The sequence below is a fragment of the Talpa europaea genome (genome assembly GCF_964194135.1).
Source record: "Talpa europaea genome assembly, chromosome: 8".
Classification (NCBI taxonomy): domain Eukaryota; kingdom Metazoa; phylum Chordata; class Mammalia; order Eulipotyphla; family Talpidae; genus Talpa; species Talpa europaea.
In genome coordinates this window covers 58,051,816-58,069,482 of record NC_140075.1, presented here as the reverse complement: position 1 = coordinate 58,069,482, position 17,667 = coordinate 58,051,816, and positions in this window count along the sequence as shown.

The window sequence follows — 17,667 nt, the reverse complement described above, 5'->3', positions numbered from 1 at the left end:
TAACAGGATGAGACAGGTGACTTAGGACGCATGTTCTCAGTGAGGACCTCTCCCCATGGACATGGGCCAAGGTCAGAGACTCCAGGGTGGAAATCCAGGGTGGGGTGGGCAGTGGCTATGGCTAGTCTACTCAGGCCTCAGGGCCAGTATTCCAAGGCCCTCCATCTGCCCCAGGACACTCTCTGGCAATTGATCCCTGCTCAGAGGATGGAAACCAGGAGTACCCCTAGGGGGAGGGGCAAGCTGGGTTCTAGCCTACCTGACAGTAAGGAGGGGCCTTCTGAGACAGTCTCTGCCCAGGTATAGGTGCACCTCATTCTGTAGAAAGATGCCTAGTTATACATCTAAGACCTGTATTTCCTCTCCAGCAGTGAGGTTGGTTTTATACTTACAGTCTCTCATCTTTAGAACAGTCAGGGCAAAGAAATCTACTGAAAATCCCCATTCCACAGTGGAAGACCCAGGACCAGGAATCTCTGGGAGATCCCTCGGTAAAGCTTGTCCTCTCCTGGAACACCCCACCCTATCTTGGCTCTGGTGAGAACATATGATCACAGCTTAATGTCCCTCAGTTATTCCCTGGGCCACTACCTGGCACCTTCCCCCAAATGGAGCCATGGTGTGATGATATCCTGGAAGAGGAGTGAGGTGGTCTGTGTTCTGGAAAGCCCAAAAAATACTTGGCTGCCTGAATAATTTTGCCATCACAGTCTGGACCTCACTGACAGGAGGGAGGCTCCTGGGGACTTTATTATGACTTGAAATGCAGGGGAGCTAGCTGGGGAGGGCCTGGTGACTGTCAGAGCTACTGTCCCCTGGAATGGGCTGCTTGTAAGTAGAGAGTCCCCTGTCATTGAGGAAGCTTCCACACCTCCCTACTGATCCTGACCACCAATCTTTGCCAGTTTCTGGGTTTCCTCACCTAAAGTGTCCTATCAGATCTCCCTGTTTCCAGAAAGTCTTATTTCACTGACCACCTACTGTGTGTCCCGGCTGGTGCTGTGGACAAGGCCCGAGGGAGTAGGGCCCTTGTTACGCAGAGAGAAGTCCTGATTGTAAATAGCTCAAGTTCACTGAGCACTTACTAAATGCTGGGCATTGTTCTAAGCATCCGCCTTATCTCATGTATTCCTCCCAGCAAAAGAGGTAAGTGATCTTACTTATGCTGTTTTCCAAATGAGGAAGTGTAGGTTCTGGGAAGTCAAATCATTTGGCAATGGGCACAGGATGAGCATGGCACAGGATTGAACCCCAAACTCAGTCACTTGGCACTCAAACATCTGCTACAGACAACATCCATGGTGAATCCAGTGTGTGGTTTCTGGGGGTGAGAGGAAGCGGGGAATCAGAAATCCAGGTCAGCCTTGGCAGGGGGTGACACTGAGCACTAGTCTTTGGAGAACTTGGCTGCCTGGCTGCCATTAAACTGAATGTCATGCTCTTGATTACAGCCTGGGACTGAACAGATTATGGGATCCAACAGATATTTACTGAATGAATGAATGAACCCCACTGGCAGATAAGCATCCATTGTACATTCATTCGATCAGCTTTTATTGCATACCTACTATGTGCTGGGGCTCGTGGTGCTCATACACACACACAAACACACACACACACACAGCTCCCCAGTGAGCATCCAGTTTGGTATAACTGCGGGGAGGGGTTTCAATGCTGAGAAGACAGAGGTAGCACTGGGTCCAGTCTGTGATCTCTAGGATAGGTGGCAGGGCAAGGATTGGGATCCTTAGCCTGATACCACCCAGGGGCAGAATGTGACAGTCAAGTATTCTGAGACCCCAGCTCCATTCCCCACCCTTAGCGACAAAGTGAGGGCACATCTGCAGAAGGGGAAGGGGGCCAAGAGCAGCTGGAAATTCAAGGCAGGCCTGACTTTCCACCTCTGCCCCTCCTGGGTTCTCTTTCTTGCTCCCATTCTCCAGCTGGGACTTGTACAAGAAAACTGACATTTATTCACCTTGTCTCTCCCAGGCACTATGCTGCATCTTTAACACTAAGCGACAGACTTAGTTTTGTGCTCTTCACAAAATAGGTCTCAATAATTACTTGTTAAATAAATAGATGAACCACAATTTTCATTTCACCGGGGAGAAATGAATGAGGGAGCTGATGAGTGAACAAGGCGCTTGTTCAAAGTCTGCAGTCAGAAATTGGAGGAACTGGAGGTTGGACTTTGCAGTTGTTACAGTAGGGGAGAGCTGCTGTTTATGGAATGCCTGTTATTTGCTGCATTAGGCACTTAATGTAAATCATCTTGCCTACTTTATAACAACCCTCTAAATAATTGAGCCTATGGATGACCATTTTGCAAATGAGTTTCAGAGACACGTAGTATCCTGCCCCAATAACCAGCTCCTAAGAGCAGAAATAGGGTCTGCAGCTAGACTTCACCATGCTTCCCACACTCCTCATTTTGGGAGGCCTAGAACCCCTGCAAGTAGAGTCATTTCCAGAGCCCGGATTTCCCTCAGTGGAATTGGCCCATACCCACCAGGACTCAGGCCCTGCCTTTCATCAACTCAGCCCGCAGACCCTGAGAGCACTGAGTCAGACTACCAGAACCTCTACCAGTTCTGTGTGGGTCTGGGGCACTGACTAGGTGGCCAGCAGAAAAACATTTCCAGGTCCAAAGTATCCTTCCCCTTCTCATATCTCCTGCCAAGAAGCTTAGGTGGTCCCAGCCCCATAAATGCGCAGTCCCTTTCTGGTCTGAGCTAAAGCTGCTTTAGTTAGAGGCTGGAGTATCTAGGAAGGCTTCCGAAAGGAGGAAGACTTTGAAATGGAATTCGCTTGAAATGGAGTTGAACTTCGACATCTGGGAGTAGGAATGACAGGCATTTGCGGGTCTGGTGGAACATCACAAAGGTGGCTGAGGTGGCCATTCTGGGGTCGGTAAAGTATCAGGCTTTTCTGCCCTCCCACCATTGGGCTTAATGGTGGATGCTTGCAGCCCTGAATGCGTGCCTGATGGCCAACACCTGGAGTAAGGTGTGGGCATGCGTAGGTGGGTACACCTGGGCTGAGAGACTGGGTTTATAAGGGTGGCGCCGCAGAGTGCAGTGTCGAGGATGGAGGAGCGCAGCTGAGAGTGACAGAGCGCGACGGAGTCCGGCGACTACAGAAGGCAGAGAGCATAAAGACAACAGGTCTGCTAGAACCGTTAATGAACCTAGCCGGTATGGGTTGGTTGCGTTATAGCCATCCAGTGGACAATGCAGAGAAGGCCTGGGACAGCAGAGGGTGATGCTGGTATGATGGAAAGTTGAGCACACCTCTGGCACAGAACTTGAGAGATGCCAGCCCCCTCGGAGTCACTCCTATCATCTTGACTTAGGGAGAACGAATCAGGGATTCCTGTCTAGTCCAAGACTGGGATAATAGATTAAAGAACACTTCATAAGGCCTTGTCCAGTAGAGACTCATGATAGGAACCCACTGTAATAAATAAGAACAGTACAACATTAGCACATTGTTGAGAAAAAGAGACCCCGTGAAAGTTACTGTTATTTTCATGTAGATTACTGTAGCGGCAGGAAGGACACTGAGCAGGTTTTCTGATCCAGCAGACCGGGTAAAGGAGGAGTCAGAGTCCTCAGTGGCTTTTGCAGGTCTTTCATTTAGATTTACCAGGCATATGGCAGGCAGGGGTGCTGGGGGTGCCGGGAGGCTGGCAGTGCTCCCAGCCCCCAGCAAATCCTGGGCTCTAGCTGGGCTTTCTGGGGTTCTCTCTGTTTCTCCTCTTCTTCTCTCTGCTTCCGTTTGTTCTTGGCTTCTGCGGGCGTCCCCGCGACGCCGCCCTTATAAACTCAGTCTCTCAGCCCAGGTGTACCCACTCCAGGTGCCCACCATCAAGCATGCATTCAGGACCACAGGGTTCCCTCATCTGTCCTAATGGCGGGAGGGCAGAAAAACCTGACACTTTTTCCTTACCCTACAATTACACATGCCTCCTGCAAAGTCCCGGGGACTCTGGGCCCATTATCCTGTTACAGGTGGGCTGGCTGAGATCCTGGTGGAAACCTGACTCTGCCTACCTGCCTGTCCTTGAACTCCAGCCCCCTGTCTCCCAGTTCACCTGCCCATAGCCCTGCCAGCCATACAGATGGAGGTGGGTGACCTCAGGCTAACACTGTCCATGCCCAGGCACCATACCTGATCAGATCTGACTCCTGCCAGGGCTGCTTAAGTTCACACACCTGCCTGCGGCTCTCAGCTTCCTGTTTAAGCTGCTCCCTCCCCTGCCCCTATGTAGGAGTGGCCTGATGTCCCAACATTACCCACAATGCAGGGTCTGGCTCTGCCTGCTGCCTCCTCTGAGTTGCAGCCTCCTGCTCCCTCCTTTCACAGTGTTGCCGGTGCCTCTCCAGCAGTTGCCAGTGAGGGATGCGCCTACCAGTTCTCCTCAGTCATTTTCTCATTCAGTAAGTCTGCCAGGGCATGGCTGATTTCTCTCCTGGAAAAGAGCGCAATGAGATCCAGGTTATTGGCAACCTGTTCCCCATCTTCTGGTTGTCAGGGAGCTCCAGGTTTGTGGTGAGTTTTCCCTTCTTTATGGAAAAGGTAGCTGAATGTCCTCGGAACTCACCTTCTCTCCTTCCCACCAACTCCTTCCAGTTCTCCTCAGTTCATCAGATGCAAAGCCAACCTTGTCCAGTCATCCTCCACAAGGAGGCTGACACTTTTCTGTTTGGCGCTTTTTTTTTTTTTTAAGATGTGAGCTCTGGGCTGTGTGGATCTAGCAATAGAGAACAAGTGTATTGAGTGAATCACTCTCCACCTGATTGCCCGAGTGATCAGCAGTGTCCCGTGGATGGTTGAATGAGATAAAGACTTAGCAGCTGGGCAGGCTCAGTCTGTGTTCAGCAGTAGGGCTCAGGGAGAGGCCAAGGACAGGGCTCACGGGTGTAACCAGGGTCTCTGCTCCCTGATTCTACTCCCGTATCTCTAGTGTACAGCATTCTTCCCATATGCAAAAACCACTTATTACTCTCTTCCCTTAAAACCTTCTAAAGAAGGGGAGGTAGTAAGAGAGGAGTCAAATCAGGGGAGGGACGAGCACAAGGGACTGTGGTGATGGATCACGGGTGCTATGGCGTGGGAGAACAAGGGGAACTACACCTGAAGGGTGAAATCAAATACTCTGCAGAAATTAACAACAATTAAAGAAAATGAATTAATTTTTAAAAACCTTCGAAAGAAAAGAAAAATCTCACTGGGTTAAAGTTGGCATACGTATTGCTGGTCATCTTTACGATTACCAAGCAAGATATTCAAGAGCCTTTCCCAAGGGTCTGGCCTCCGCTGGCCTCCGCTTACCTTGCACTCCCACATGGCAGCTTTTGTTCAGGTCCAATAAGCTGTTCTCAGTCTCCAAAGTGCCCTGTTCCTTATGCCTCTGGTCTTGAAGGCTATTTCCCCTCATGGACTGACCCCCCTGCTCCTTAATTTTGTGTGTAGTTAGAATATTGAGCTCTATATGAAGCAAAGCTGGGTTCAAACCCTGCCTTTCTGACTTGCCGTGGTACTTTGGGCAGAGTTTAGCCACCTCTGAACACAGAGGACAAGTCCCAACACCTGTGCCAGGGCCGAAGCGAGACTTAAATGGGGGATGAACACTCAGCATCTCCGTCCTCTTTCCTCATGGTGGCCTTGCTGCTCCACTGTAGCTGGAAAGCTAAAAATGACATTTCCCAAGTGCCGTTGCTACTGAGGCTCCATGTGTGACTTAGGAGCCAACCATTAGAGGCGCTTTGGCAAGACTCAGATGGCAGATTTTGAGACAATGAATGGCTGCTTTGGGCTGCTCTCAGCCAGCAAACCTGATGTGCAACCACCTTACAGTGGAGTTGAGACCCCGAGACCCACCTGTGGAGGCAAGTTCTGCAACCAGTGGTTCCAAGAGCTACTCCTCTATGCCTCATATTCCTTTTGCTGCTATAACTAATGGCCACAAATTCAAAAGCTTAAGACAACACAAATTTATTCTCTTATGGTTCTGCAGATCAAAATCAATTTCACTGGACTAAAGTTGGCAGGCCTGTATTGCTCTGGAGGCTCTAGGGGAGAATCTATTTCCTCGCCCTTTCTGGTTTCTAGAGGCCTCCTGCATGCCTTGGCTCACAGCCTGCCATTTCCTTCTTTTTCTTTTTTCTAACACTGTTCTCTTGCCTCCTTTTTATGAGGACCTTTGTGATTAAACAGGGCCCACCTAGATAAGCCAGTATAATTTCCCCATCTTAAGATCCTTATCTTAATCACATCTGCAAAGTTCCTTGTGTCATAGAACATTCCAAGATTCCAGGATTTAGGACATGGATATCATCTGGGGACATTATTCAGCCAACCACAGTACTGGCTGTGGCCAAAGTAGCAGTCTCCTGCTCATCATTTCTGTGATACTCTGGAATCACATCTCATTCATGGAGATCCAGCCTTAAGCCTGCGCCTTCAACCTTCCAAACATTTTGTCAGCACCTGCTACATGGTATTCAACCCCCTTCTTCTTAAAATACAGTGGCTTCTGTTTTCTGCACCCATCTGTGACTAAAATACCAAGTATCCTTCAGACTCAGTTCAAATGTCATGATTTTTGGGAAGGCTTCCCCAGTTCCTGCAGGGTTCCTTGCTCCCTCCACAGGACCCCACAGTTCCTCCTTTTATACAAATTTGCACAAATGTTTATCTCAAACCACAGCATAGGTCTGACATAAAGGAAGGGTACATAAATAACTGGCATGGACAGAGCTGAGAGCCCCTTCCTATACAGCAAGCCTTGAATGCAGACAGAGACTGTCATGGCTGGAAAAGAATGGGACTCAGCCAGGATGGGGCTGCCTGGCAGCCAGTAACACAAGGAGGGAAGCCTGGGGATAGAGAATCATCTCAACCTCACAACCCCCCGAGGCTCAGAGGAAAAGCAAAAGATATTTTAAGATACAAAAGCAAGTTAGCAGCTGGACACATGTGAATCAGTTCATTATTCAGCTCCAGGGCTGCTTCCCAGTCTGGGGTTTCATGGCCCTGAATCCAGAATGTAGAAACAATGATGTGTGCTAAGCGCATACCCAATGCACAGAGGAGTGTGGAGAGTATTATCTAGAAAACAACCAATGAGCAGAGAATGGGTCTCCCTTGACTGGGGGTTGGGGGGTGAGGCAACAGACCAAATGATATCCTCAGCCCAAGGCAGGCCCTGACTTGGCCTCCCCCGGGATAGCACAAGCAGTCCCACAACAGAACCTAGAAGGACATGTGTGTCCATGCCTGTGTGTAAATGGAGCCAGGAGATGGCTTCTTAAACGTGTCAGGTGCATGCAGCTAATCAAAGAAAACCACATGTGCCATCTTAGATGATGTGAGGAGGGGATTCACTAGGGGAAAGACAGCTCTGCAGAAGGCCGGCACCAGAAGCAAGACATGACTAAAGAGCCTGCGTCTGTTGCATGCTGTAACCTCAGGCTGAGCCCCGGGCTTCCCTGGGCCTCAGCTTCCTCCATCTCTAGAGTGGGAACAGTAAACTGTGTGCCCAAGGACTTAGGGAAATTAGGAAAACAAGAAAGCTATGCAAAGGGAGTGGTCAGGAAGGACAGATGAATGGGAGATACTGGCCCTGGACCAGGGCAAGAAAGAGGTTCCCACTGGGGAGGGAGGCCTGGGAAGCCTCAGATGTCACTGATGAGGTCCCAACAGGCAGGGCTGGGCCTGAGCTAGGTTAGGGAACCAGCCCTCCTCCATCCCGCTGCTTAGCACACTTCAAATTAATAATTAAAATGCTTCCTGTCAGATTCCTGTCTGACACATAATTAGAGCAGCTTCAGGCTTTAGGCAATGGTAATGAAAACAGTTCTTGTTAGAAAGAGAGTTTTCTGGGGACTAGCAGAGTGAGGAGATGGCCCTGCTCCCCAAATTTCTCTGCTGGGTCCTTACCTAAATCTGCATTCCAGATAGATACTGAGCTTTTTCTCCTGGTCGAGGAGAAGTGTGGGTGTGGGGAGAGTGTCTATTTCCCCATCTCTATCAAGAGGAGGTCAGACAAGGTGCCATCCTGGCTGGACATGAGAGGGCAGCACAGGGATTTGTGAAAGGAGAGCAGATTTTTGACAGCATGGATGGAACTTGAGGGGATTATGCTAAGCAAAATAAATCAGAAAGAGAAAGACAAATACTGGATGGTTTCACTTTATGGGAAATACCGAAAAATAAAAGCAAAGAGTCAGGCAGACCCAAACCAATAACAAACCCTAGAAAACTGACTGCAGAATTAAATCTACCAGAGAGGGAGTGGGGAGAGCAGGCTATGGAGGGAGCCCAGGGGACTACGGTGGAGGGTTATGAGTGCCTTGGTGGTGGGTGAGGTGTGGTAACATACATCTGGAGAGGTGTGAGCCTATGCTTCTGAATCATAGACCGTGTTGGAAACCAACATCACCTCAATTAGAAAAAAAAAGGGGGTGGGGGACAGAAGGGAGATCTTTGAAGTTTCAAAAGTCAGACAGATGAAGCTGGGGGCCAGATGCAGATCCTGAATCCCACCTCCCAACATGTGCCCACAAGGTGTTACTATCAAATTCATGGTAGGGCTGCTGGGGAATGGCTGGACTCAGCCACCAATTGCTCAGTGGTCAAGGCACCCTAGATGGCTCCCCACCAACTCATGGCATCCATCACTTTCTCCGAGAGCACAGCCCTTCAAGCTCTATTGGTAAGGTCCCTGCTCTGATTCCTGGGCTTCTCAGTCCCCCAGAGGCCCAGCTTGGAGGTGCTGTCCATGGTTCTAGAAAAACTTCTGCTTTTGTGGCTGCTCCCTTGACAGGGATCTTGGCCCAACTCCTTGCTCCCTTGGTCCCCTCCCCCAGAGTCCAGTCTCCAAGCTGTCACATCCCCTCAGCTGCCTCCAGGAGTGGCCCCCAAGAGAAAGAGAGAAGGGGGGAGAGGAGAGAGGAGAGAGGAGAGAAGGACTCTCCACAGCTTAGCTCATTAATGGAGACCCCTGAGGGCCCACCCTGGGACTTCACCCTGATGAGCCTGCCCTAGGCGCTCAGGACTCAGCTCATGCCAAAGCTACCTATTAGAGAAAAAACATTTTAGAGCAATGTTGTGTTACTTCATTGAAGTTACCTTCATAAATATTTTAAAGGTATTTATTAGAAAAACCACAGGAGCAGAAAGGAAGCTGTTAAGGCTGGGAGGAGAGATACCCTGTCAGGTCTCAGCTGCCACTGCTACTGCCACCAACAAAACATGTCCTCCTTTCAAAGGACTGACCCTGTGGGGATGCAAGGAGGAAAAGCCCACTTTGCTGGGCTGCCCCAGTCCTGCAGGAAGTGGCTGCTCAGGAACCATGCTGCGGTCCTGAGGAACTGCAGGCTGGTGTGACGGAGAATCACCTTAGGCTGTATAACAGAACCCTGAAGACATGGCACTGAGCTGAGGACAGGGGCTTCCTGAGTCCTCCTCCCAGTTTTTTCCCTGTTGCTGGGGAATTTCTCCCCTTCTCTGAGTCCAAGCACACAGTGGAGAAGAAGCTGGGAAGCCCCTTCCTGGGCGGGCTTATGTTTCCAGATTTGTGGATGCTGTCCTTTGTTCTTCTCCCCTTCCCTCACCTACTTCCCTCTCCCCACGAACATAGACCTCCAGGGTCAGACCAGGAGCAGCAGGCCCAGGGCAGGTGCACAGAGCCAGACAACCACCCCCAGGAACATTGTGGCCTGCCTCACTCCCTCCAGCGGCAGGGAGAGCCCCAGCTGGGGCCTAGGAGGAGGTACGAATGGTGTTGCCAGTTGCCTTCTTATCCCTCTGGCGGAGGTGGAACATGGGTGGAACATGGGTAGAGGCGCTATGGCTGCCTCTGATGCAATTCCCCTCGGGAAAGAGCCTCTTTTTCTTCCCCAAACCCAGCCAACAAGCCAATTAAACCCTGAGAAAGCAGAATCGATCTGCAGGCCAAGGGATTACATTGATCTGCTGTGCTGGTACCCAGGGGGGCCAGCTGCTTCCCCCTGATGCCTGGGGCTCCTTCAACTCCATCTTCTGCTGAGCAAGGAACAATTTGCCCCTGACCTCATCTCCAGTCTCCCCCGGCACTGCCACCTTCTGACTGTCTAACCTTTTCTGTGTGTCTCAGGTCAAATCTCTCCTTTGTCAGGACTGAGCCATGCCCTCAGCGCAGACCTATCCATTCCCACTGCACAGGTGCAGATGAGACATTTGGGAAAACTCCCTCCACCTAAGTAGTCAGAGAAGGGATTAGAACTCTTGACCCCATTTTACAGATGTGACCTGCAAGGACTTAGAACATTCAGTACCAGCTTCCCTAGGGTTCACAAGAGTGTGGGGGTGGGAATGGAGCTTAGGGAACTTTGCTGGTAAAGAAAAAAGAGAGAATGACTTGCAATTACCATATCAATTGTTTCTGGGTAAATAGGGGCTTCTAAGAGATTTTTAAAATAGATTATTCCTTTAAATAGGTTAAGCATCCTTTGGCAGTCTCATTTACATTATTCATTTGCTGGGAAATCCTTTTTTCAGGGCTAGTACAGAAATAAACTTCAGCCTCAGTCCTTGCCATTCAGAGATTGGGTCAAAGTGGTTTGAGAACTTACTTCCTTGCTTGCTACATACCAGAAGACCCAGGTGCTCTGTGCCTTGGGTCTGGCAATGGAATCCAGGCCTGCTCTGGGGAGGAGGGGAACCCCTTTGGAGAGCACTGACAGTCATCTTTATCGTGGCTGTGAAACAGCAACGTGCAGTCAGAGATCTGGGGATACATGGGAGTGAGCCTGAAGAGTTTGCAAAGGCACAGGGGAGAAAAGGCATGATGGAGGCAGAGCTTGAGCAAAGGCTTATAAGCAGGATGACCATGGCACATGCAACTTCTGCCACTCTGTCAGTCATCTCTGTCCCCTCATCACCCATCTTCCAACAGGACAGAATGCTCCCCTCCCCCAGCTCCGTGGAGCCCAGTCCATAAATGCCTGAGGTCCAGAAGCCCTGGCTGCCAGCACATTCTCTTTTGGGTTGACCCAGATCCTCCCCGCTGCAGCAGGAAAGCGGACACGCATCATCCATAGGTAGAGATGCCAAGGAGATCAGCACCCTTGCCATGCCTGCCAGGTCCCGGAGGCCCTCAGTGTGGGCCCCCTCATTGTGGGTCACTCTGCAACCTCGCCAGGGTAGGGTTCCCAGAATGTTTGCGGAAGCTGCCATGAGGAAGCATCTGGACTTCAAAGCAATGAAAACTATAGGGACAAGAAGCAGTGTGTTCATTCATTTAACAGCAAAGTACACTAAATTATCTTAGCAAACTAGGCAAGGTGGCAGTTCAGTGGCTGGCAGAAATGCATGTCATCTACCTTCCAACAACTCAAGAACAGGGGTCACATCCTGCAGGCACTATTTTGAAGACGATATTGAAACACAAGAGGCAGGAAGGGAAGGGAATAGCACACAGACCAGGACCCAGGATCCCAATGGCCTGTGAATTATAGGGCTGAAAAGGTAGACTTCTGGGAGGTAAGTCTTGAGACTAAGGAAGAAAAAGGCCAGAGACCCTGCAGGAGGGGGCAGGAGCCAAGGTAGAGGAGAGATGATATGCTCCAATCACTCTCAACATGGCCTGTCTGCAGTAGATTAGAGGCCCCAGGATATCCTGGGGCAGAAGCAAGTCTGAGGCAGAAAGGGAAGAAGGTAGGAAGATGTACAGGCTTCTTCCTTGAGCTTGGCTCGCGCACACAAGCCCAGGGTTGCAGGGAGGGACAGATGGGTCCTTCCCTTCATGGAGAACACGGTGCCCGAGCAGGGGGGAGCCAAGACTAGCCACATGACAGCACATCAGGAGGCCTGGGAGCAACAAGGGATAGACAGAGGCAGTGAGGAGGGGGCAGAGGGAGGGCCCCTCAATTTCCTATACTCATGCTGAAGGGACTGAGCCAATATCCATAGCACTCCATCCTTTCTCACCCCCAAATCCTGCCCTGGTCTGACTGAGGGCTGGAACTTGGGGTTCCTGCTCACCCCTTTGTCACATAACATGGAGAGTAGGACCCTCTACCATGATACACAGGATTCCACCCCTCAGACTTCTTTGCACCTGAAGTGGCAGGAAGGCCACAGAGCAGTATATCTTTGTGATTCGAGCAGACCAGACGGATAAAGGAGCTTCCTGGAGCCCTCGGTGGCTTTCTCAGGCTTTTACTGAGCTTTTACATGTAGTGCAGCAACCAGGTACACGGCAGGCAGGGGTGCAGGGGCGGAGGGGGGTGGGGGACAGAAGGCCATTATGCCTCCAAGCCCCTAGCAAGTCTTCACTCTGGGCCTCTCTGGCATTCTTTCTCCCCTTCTTTCTCTTGCCTCTCTCCTGCCTCTGCTTCTCTCCTCCAATATCTCAATACTGCTGCCACAGCCCACAGAAGTAAAGGCAACTTATAACAATGTAACAAAATGTAGGTGCCCATCAGGCAGCACAAACCTAATGGCCAGGGCAGAAAAACCTGAAAATCATTTACCCTACACACTTTATATACCTTTTAGTGAGAAAACAAAGCTCCTTGGTCTGAGTCAGTGATCACTGAGAATAGCTGGTTTGTCTCAGGTGCCTGATCTCAAAGGTCTCTGGGCAGGATTGTCCCTCTGAATCTTATTTTGCATTAAATTGAAGCCAGGCTAGAGCCCTGGGATGTTCACATCAAATATTTAGCAATGATCTCAACCAACTACATCAGAACTTCTAGGGATGGAGCCTGGGCACCATTATTATTAGAAATCTCCTAAGTGCTTCTAATGTACCGCCAGGGTTAAGGACCCAGGGGCTAATAGGATCAGGAACTGTAGCTCCAAGAGCATAGCGCTCAGGGTCAGGAGGTGAAAGGCTGATCTACAAGGAGCTGGAGCATGTTGACCCCTGCCAGAGCCTCAATTTGAAAGGACAATGATGAGCTCTACCCAGAGGAGGGTGGTGGATGTGGACAAATCCTATCAGCTCAGGATATTGAGGGGAGATGTTTGGCTGCCCAGATGCTGGGGTGAAGGTCACAGACCCTCCGTCTCTGAAGGCTAGCATGTGTGCTAACTAGCAACAGCTCATTAGTGGGGAAATAGTATCACCATTACCTGGAACTGAGGCGCAAATGGCAGGTGAGGAACTCCCTCAGACATAGTGCAAATTTAACTTGCCCTGAGGCACCTGCATCCGGGGAGGTGCTGAAGAACTCACCCCCATTCATTGGGGCAGGGTGCAGAGCTCAACTTTCCTCCTTAACCCCTCTTCTACTCAGACCTCAGCACAGCATCCAGCAGTGGGCAGACTCACTTCCAGGACTGACATCCCAGAACCAAGGAGACAGTTCCTGGGAAACTGAGGCAGCCCACTTAGGCCACAAGGTTTAAGAGGAGGCAATCAAAAGGATTGGAAGAGAAGACCACAGACCCACCCACTGCTGAATCATACTCCACCCCCAAGGTTCTTGAGAGCCCAGGGGAGTGGGAGTTCCCAGCATTCTTCCTGTGCTGCCTAGAATCAGCTTTGCCAGTGACCCTAAGTGCTCTTTGTACATTCTTGCTTGCCGGGACTGACTAAAAGGGCAGCTGGAACAATTGGCAATTCTACCAACATTTAAAATGCATGCTTGGACCTAGAGATTCCACTTCTGGGGCTCCATACTGTAGAAACTGGAACACAAAGCTGCATTATTTGTATCCAAACTATAGGAACTGGCAAAATCTATTCTAGAATACTAGTACTGAGTTACTAGTTACCACGTAGTCATTTAAAAAGGATGAGTGAGGTCTTTGCAAGACAATAAACACCAAATAGTATATACGGTAGAATTCCATTTATAAGAAGCTCAAGAACAAGTGAAATGAACCTGTGATGAAAGCAGCCAGAATAGCGTCTGTGGGTCTTAACTGGGAAGTGAGTCAGGGGAACTTGCTGGATTCTGAAAGTGTTATGGATCTTCCTCTGGGTGAGGGTTACTTGGGTAGATACTATGTGAAAATCCATGGAGCCCTACATTGAAGATGAGCACCTTTTAAACACTAGATGTATGTTATACTTCAACATACAAAGCAAAGAAAGAGGACCAAGGTACGCTATGAGAACTGACTTGGGAAAACTGTGAAGAAAAACAAAACAGAAATCGCAAAACAATATGCAGGATTGCATTTTTATAAATGTGTAAGTAAGACCAGGGAAAAGCCTAGAAGGACAGCAACCCTTTAATAATAGTGCTTCCCTCCCAGGAGAGGAACTGCAGGTGAGGACATTTCAGTGCCATTTGCATTTATAATGTTTGGATCTGCTGCCTCCATGTTCTGGCCCCTCACCTCACACCACCCTGCAGCTCCTGCCAGGATGCCAGGACCATTTTGGCTTCACATCTGTTTAAGACTTGGGTTTTGCCACTGGGTCTTTGGACATTGCTAGGCAGAGAATCTGCCAGGGTCTCTGCTTGTGGGCCCACAGCCCCATTCAGCCAAGCCTCCTACCGGCAAGGTCAGGGGCCTCTCAGACCCCGATGGAGGCACCAAGCATGCCTGTGGTCAGAAGCAGAGCACTCTGAAGGAAGAAGCAGGTAGAGAAAAGCCGGAGGACTTAGGGCCCCCCCAGCCATGCCCTTTGCACATACCCCTCCCCCAGCCCAAGCCTCCTTCCTCAGAGTAGTCAGATCCACTAATTGGTCTTCACAGCCCTGCTTACAAATGATCCCGGAGGTGAATTCTGGTCACATCTCCAGAGGGGCAAATGAACCCTTGCTCCCTTGCTCTGTCCCGTCTTTAATATGGATGTGACACCTGCAGGCTACAGCTTGTCGCACTGTGAGAATTATTTCTCCATTAAAATGCAGGAGCTGGAGATTTGCCCAGGAAGGACAGCTAAAAATACTGCTCTCTGGGGCACTTGTCACCGGGAGACTTAGTGGTCACCTTCCTCTCCCCTCCCCTCAGTGGGCAGGCAAGCCCCACACCCGCTGGGTCCCTCCCTCAAGCACTTGATACGATATGTCTGAGCCTGATCCTGGGTTCTGCAAAGAGAAAAAAAGCACCAGTTGCCCATTACAGTTCTGTTTACAGATGGGCAGACTAAGGTACACTCAGCATGCTCTGGGGACACTGCACTCCATTCCAAAATCACCTAGGGAGCAAGAGTTGACAGCCCTGGCTGCGGGGAAGGAAAAATCACCTTTCACAGGTGCTCAGAACTTGCTAGTTTGCAGGGTCTTCTTAGGTCCTGCCTGTCCCACCCTCACAACTATTCTGTGAACAGGAACTATGATTCTACTGTTGTGCCCACCTTACAGGAGGGCATGAAGTGCAGTCAGGCAGGTGAGCAACTGGCTCAAGGGCCAGGGCAGGGGGAGGGGGTGAAGGCAGAGTCTTAGCTCAAGCCTTTTGAACATAAACCCCACCCAGAGCACAATGGTGGGACTTCAAGTAAGGTGAACTGTATCGCTCCTAGTGCTATTGACTTTATAAGAGCTTCAGTTTGTAAAAAAAAAAAGGTCACATATTTTTCAGGGCAGGTCTCCTTACCCCTATTAATAGAGGAGGACATTAAGGTTCAGAGATTCGATGGACTGGGTCATGAATTAGTAGCAGAACCAGGAACAAAAGCCAAGCGTTCAAAGCCCCGGCCCAGGCCCCTCCTGCTGTGCCTGCGGTGTGGGGGGCTGGTGGGAGAGCTCTGGGACTGATTCATGATCTCTGCTGAGACCCCAGAGGACAATGGGGAGGCCAATGAGTGAGCATAGTATGCTCTGCTGGCTCCACACCCCTGAATCCAGCTCCCTGAACCTTGTTTGCCTACCATATTCCACCCCACTTCTCAATCTTTGGAGATGGAAGGTGGTAAAAACCCAGGCCCATTTTTTCATATAGGAAAACTAAGACCCAGAGAGAAGCCAAATGCCCTGCCCAGGATCACAGGGCACAGATAGGCCCTGGACCTGGGTTGGGACTATGGACTCAAATCTGGTGCCCACCTCACTGGGCCAGACTTCAACAGCATGCAGAACTCATTTCTTGTGGTCAGCTTCTTCCTGGGTCTCAACTTCCCCATCTGTAAAAGGGGGGCATTAGTAGTGGCCCTAAACAAGCCTAGGGTCTGAGTCTTCTCAGACAAAGAAATGAGAAGCCACTTCTAGGAACAGGAGATCCAAACAGTAACCAAAACCTTTGCTTTCTGAACCGCCAGCTTGCTTCACTTGGCCAAGAGGGAAACAGTTCAAGGAGTGGGGCACTGGCTATTGAGACCTGGAGATTAAGGACTTGAGAGTAGGGAGACCCAGGCATCCCCCCCTCTAGCGTGAACTGTCCAGGAGAGAGTTCTTCCTGAGTCCTGATGGTTAACCGATTTTCACACACTTCCAGAGAAAAAAGTTTCTACAAAGGCATTTATTTTTCCCAAAAAAACACCCCCAGTTAACAAAATTCCTCAGAGTCCCACATTTAAATTAGAAATCCTGACGTCTTCCATTCCTGGAGAAGGGAGATGGCAGCAGGAGGACATCAGTTTACTCGACAAGAGGTTGGGGCCACAAACAAGTCGGAAGTATCTGCCTTCGCCCCAGAATTAGCACCATGGTATGTGTGTGTTTGTGTATGTGTGTGGTGGGATTGGGGAGACACATCGCCATGGCCCCCCTGTGCTATGGCTCTAGGGACCTGGAGGGCCTCAGCCGCCTGCACACCTGGAGAGACACTGGAAACCATCAGATTCTTCAGTTATGGCAAAAGATCTCCAGGTTTCTGCCCTGCCCCTGCTCTAGGCAAGGATTGGGGATAGAAGAGGATTAGGCATCCAGGGAGCTGTGGGCACAGAAGAGGGGTATAGTAGGGAGCAAGGCAGGAGCTCTCAAGTGAATCACAGGCCATAGCAGGCAGGTGTCAATTTCCTCACCGACATCCCAGGTGAAGGGCAAGGCCCTTATCTCACTTTGGGTCCCCAGCTGACACCCCAAGGTTGCTCAATGAAGCTAATCCCGGGGGGCCACAGGGATGCCCAGAGCACAGTGCATCCAGCACCTGGTCCCACAGTGGGGGGAGGGGGCCTCACAGGGCACAGTCCCGGGTACCAAGGAAGAGAGCAGACAGGGGCAGTCTACACGTGTTCCAGCACGTGTGCCCACATGTCTCCCTGTCTCTGGGGTGGGGGTGTCTTCATTTAGTGTGGGAGGGAACAGGCCAACACAGGGGAGGCCTCTAGACAGGAGGAGAAACTGAGGCTGCAGTGGCCCAAGTTACAGGCAGGCGGGAGAAAAGGCAGAGAAATGCTAACTAGCCTATCAGGTCCATTGGAGGAACAAGACGAAGGATGAGGATCATGTCTTTGGAGAAATATGACAGAGGGTCTATCTGAATAATGTGTCCATTGGAGAAAAAAGGCAGCCAGATGGTCTATGCAGCATGTCCGCTGGAGAAATAAGGTGTCAGGTGGTCTGTGGATTGTGTCCACAGGAAACAAGGCAGCAAGATGATTACGGATCATGTCACTGGAGAAATAAGGCAGCAGGATGACTTAGGAATCATGTCCATTTGAGAAATAAGGTTGCAGGGTGGTCTATGCTCGTGTCCTTTGGAGAATGAGTAGACCTGCTACAGAGGGGGTCTCTGTGGGGGGACAAGGCAGCTGCCAGCCCAGGAATCACACAG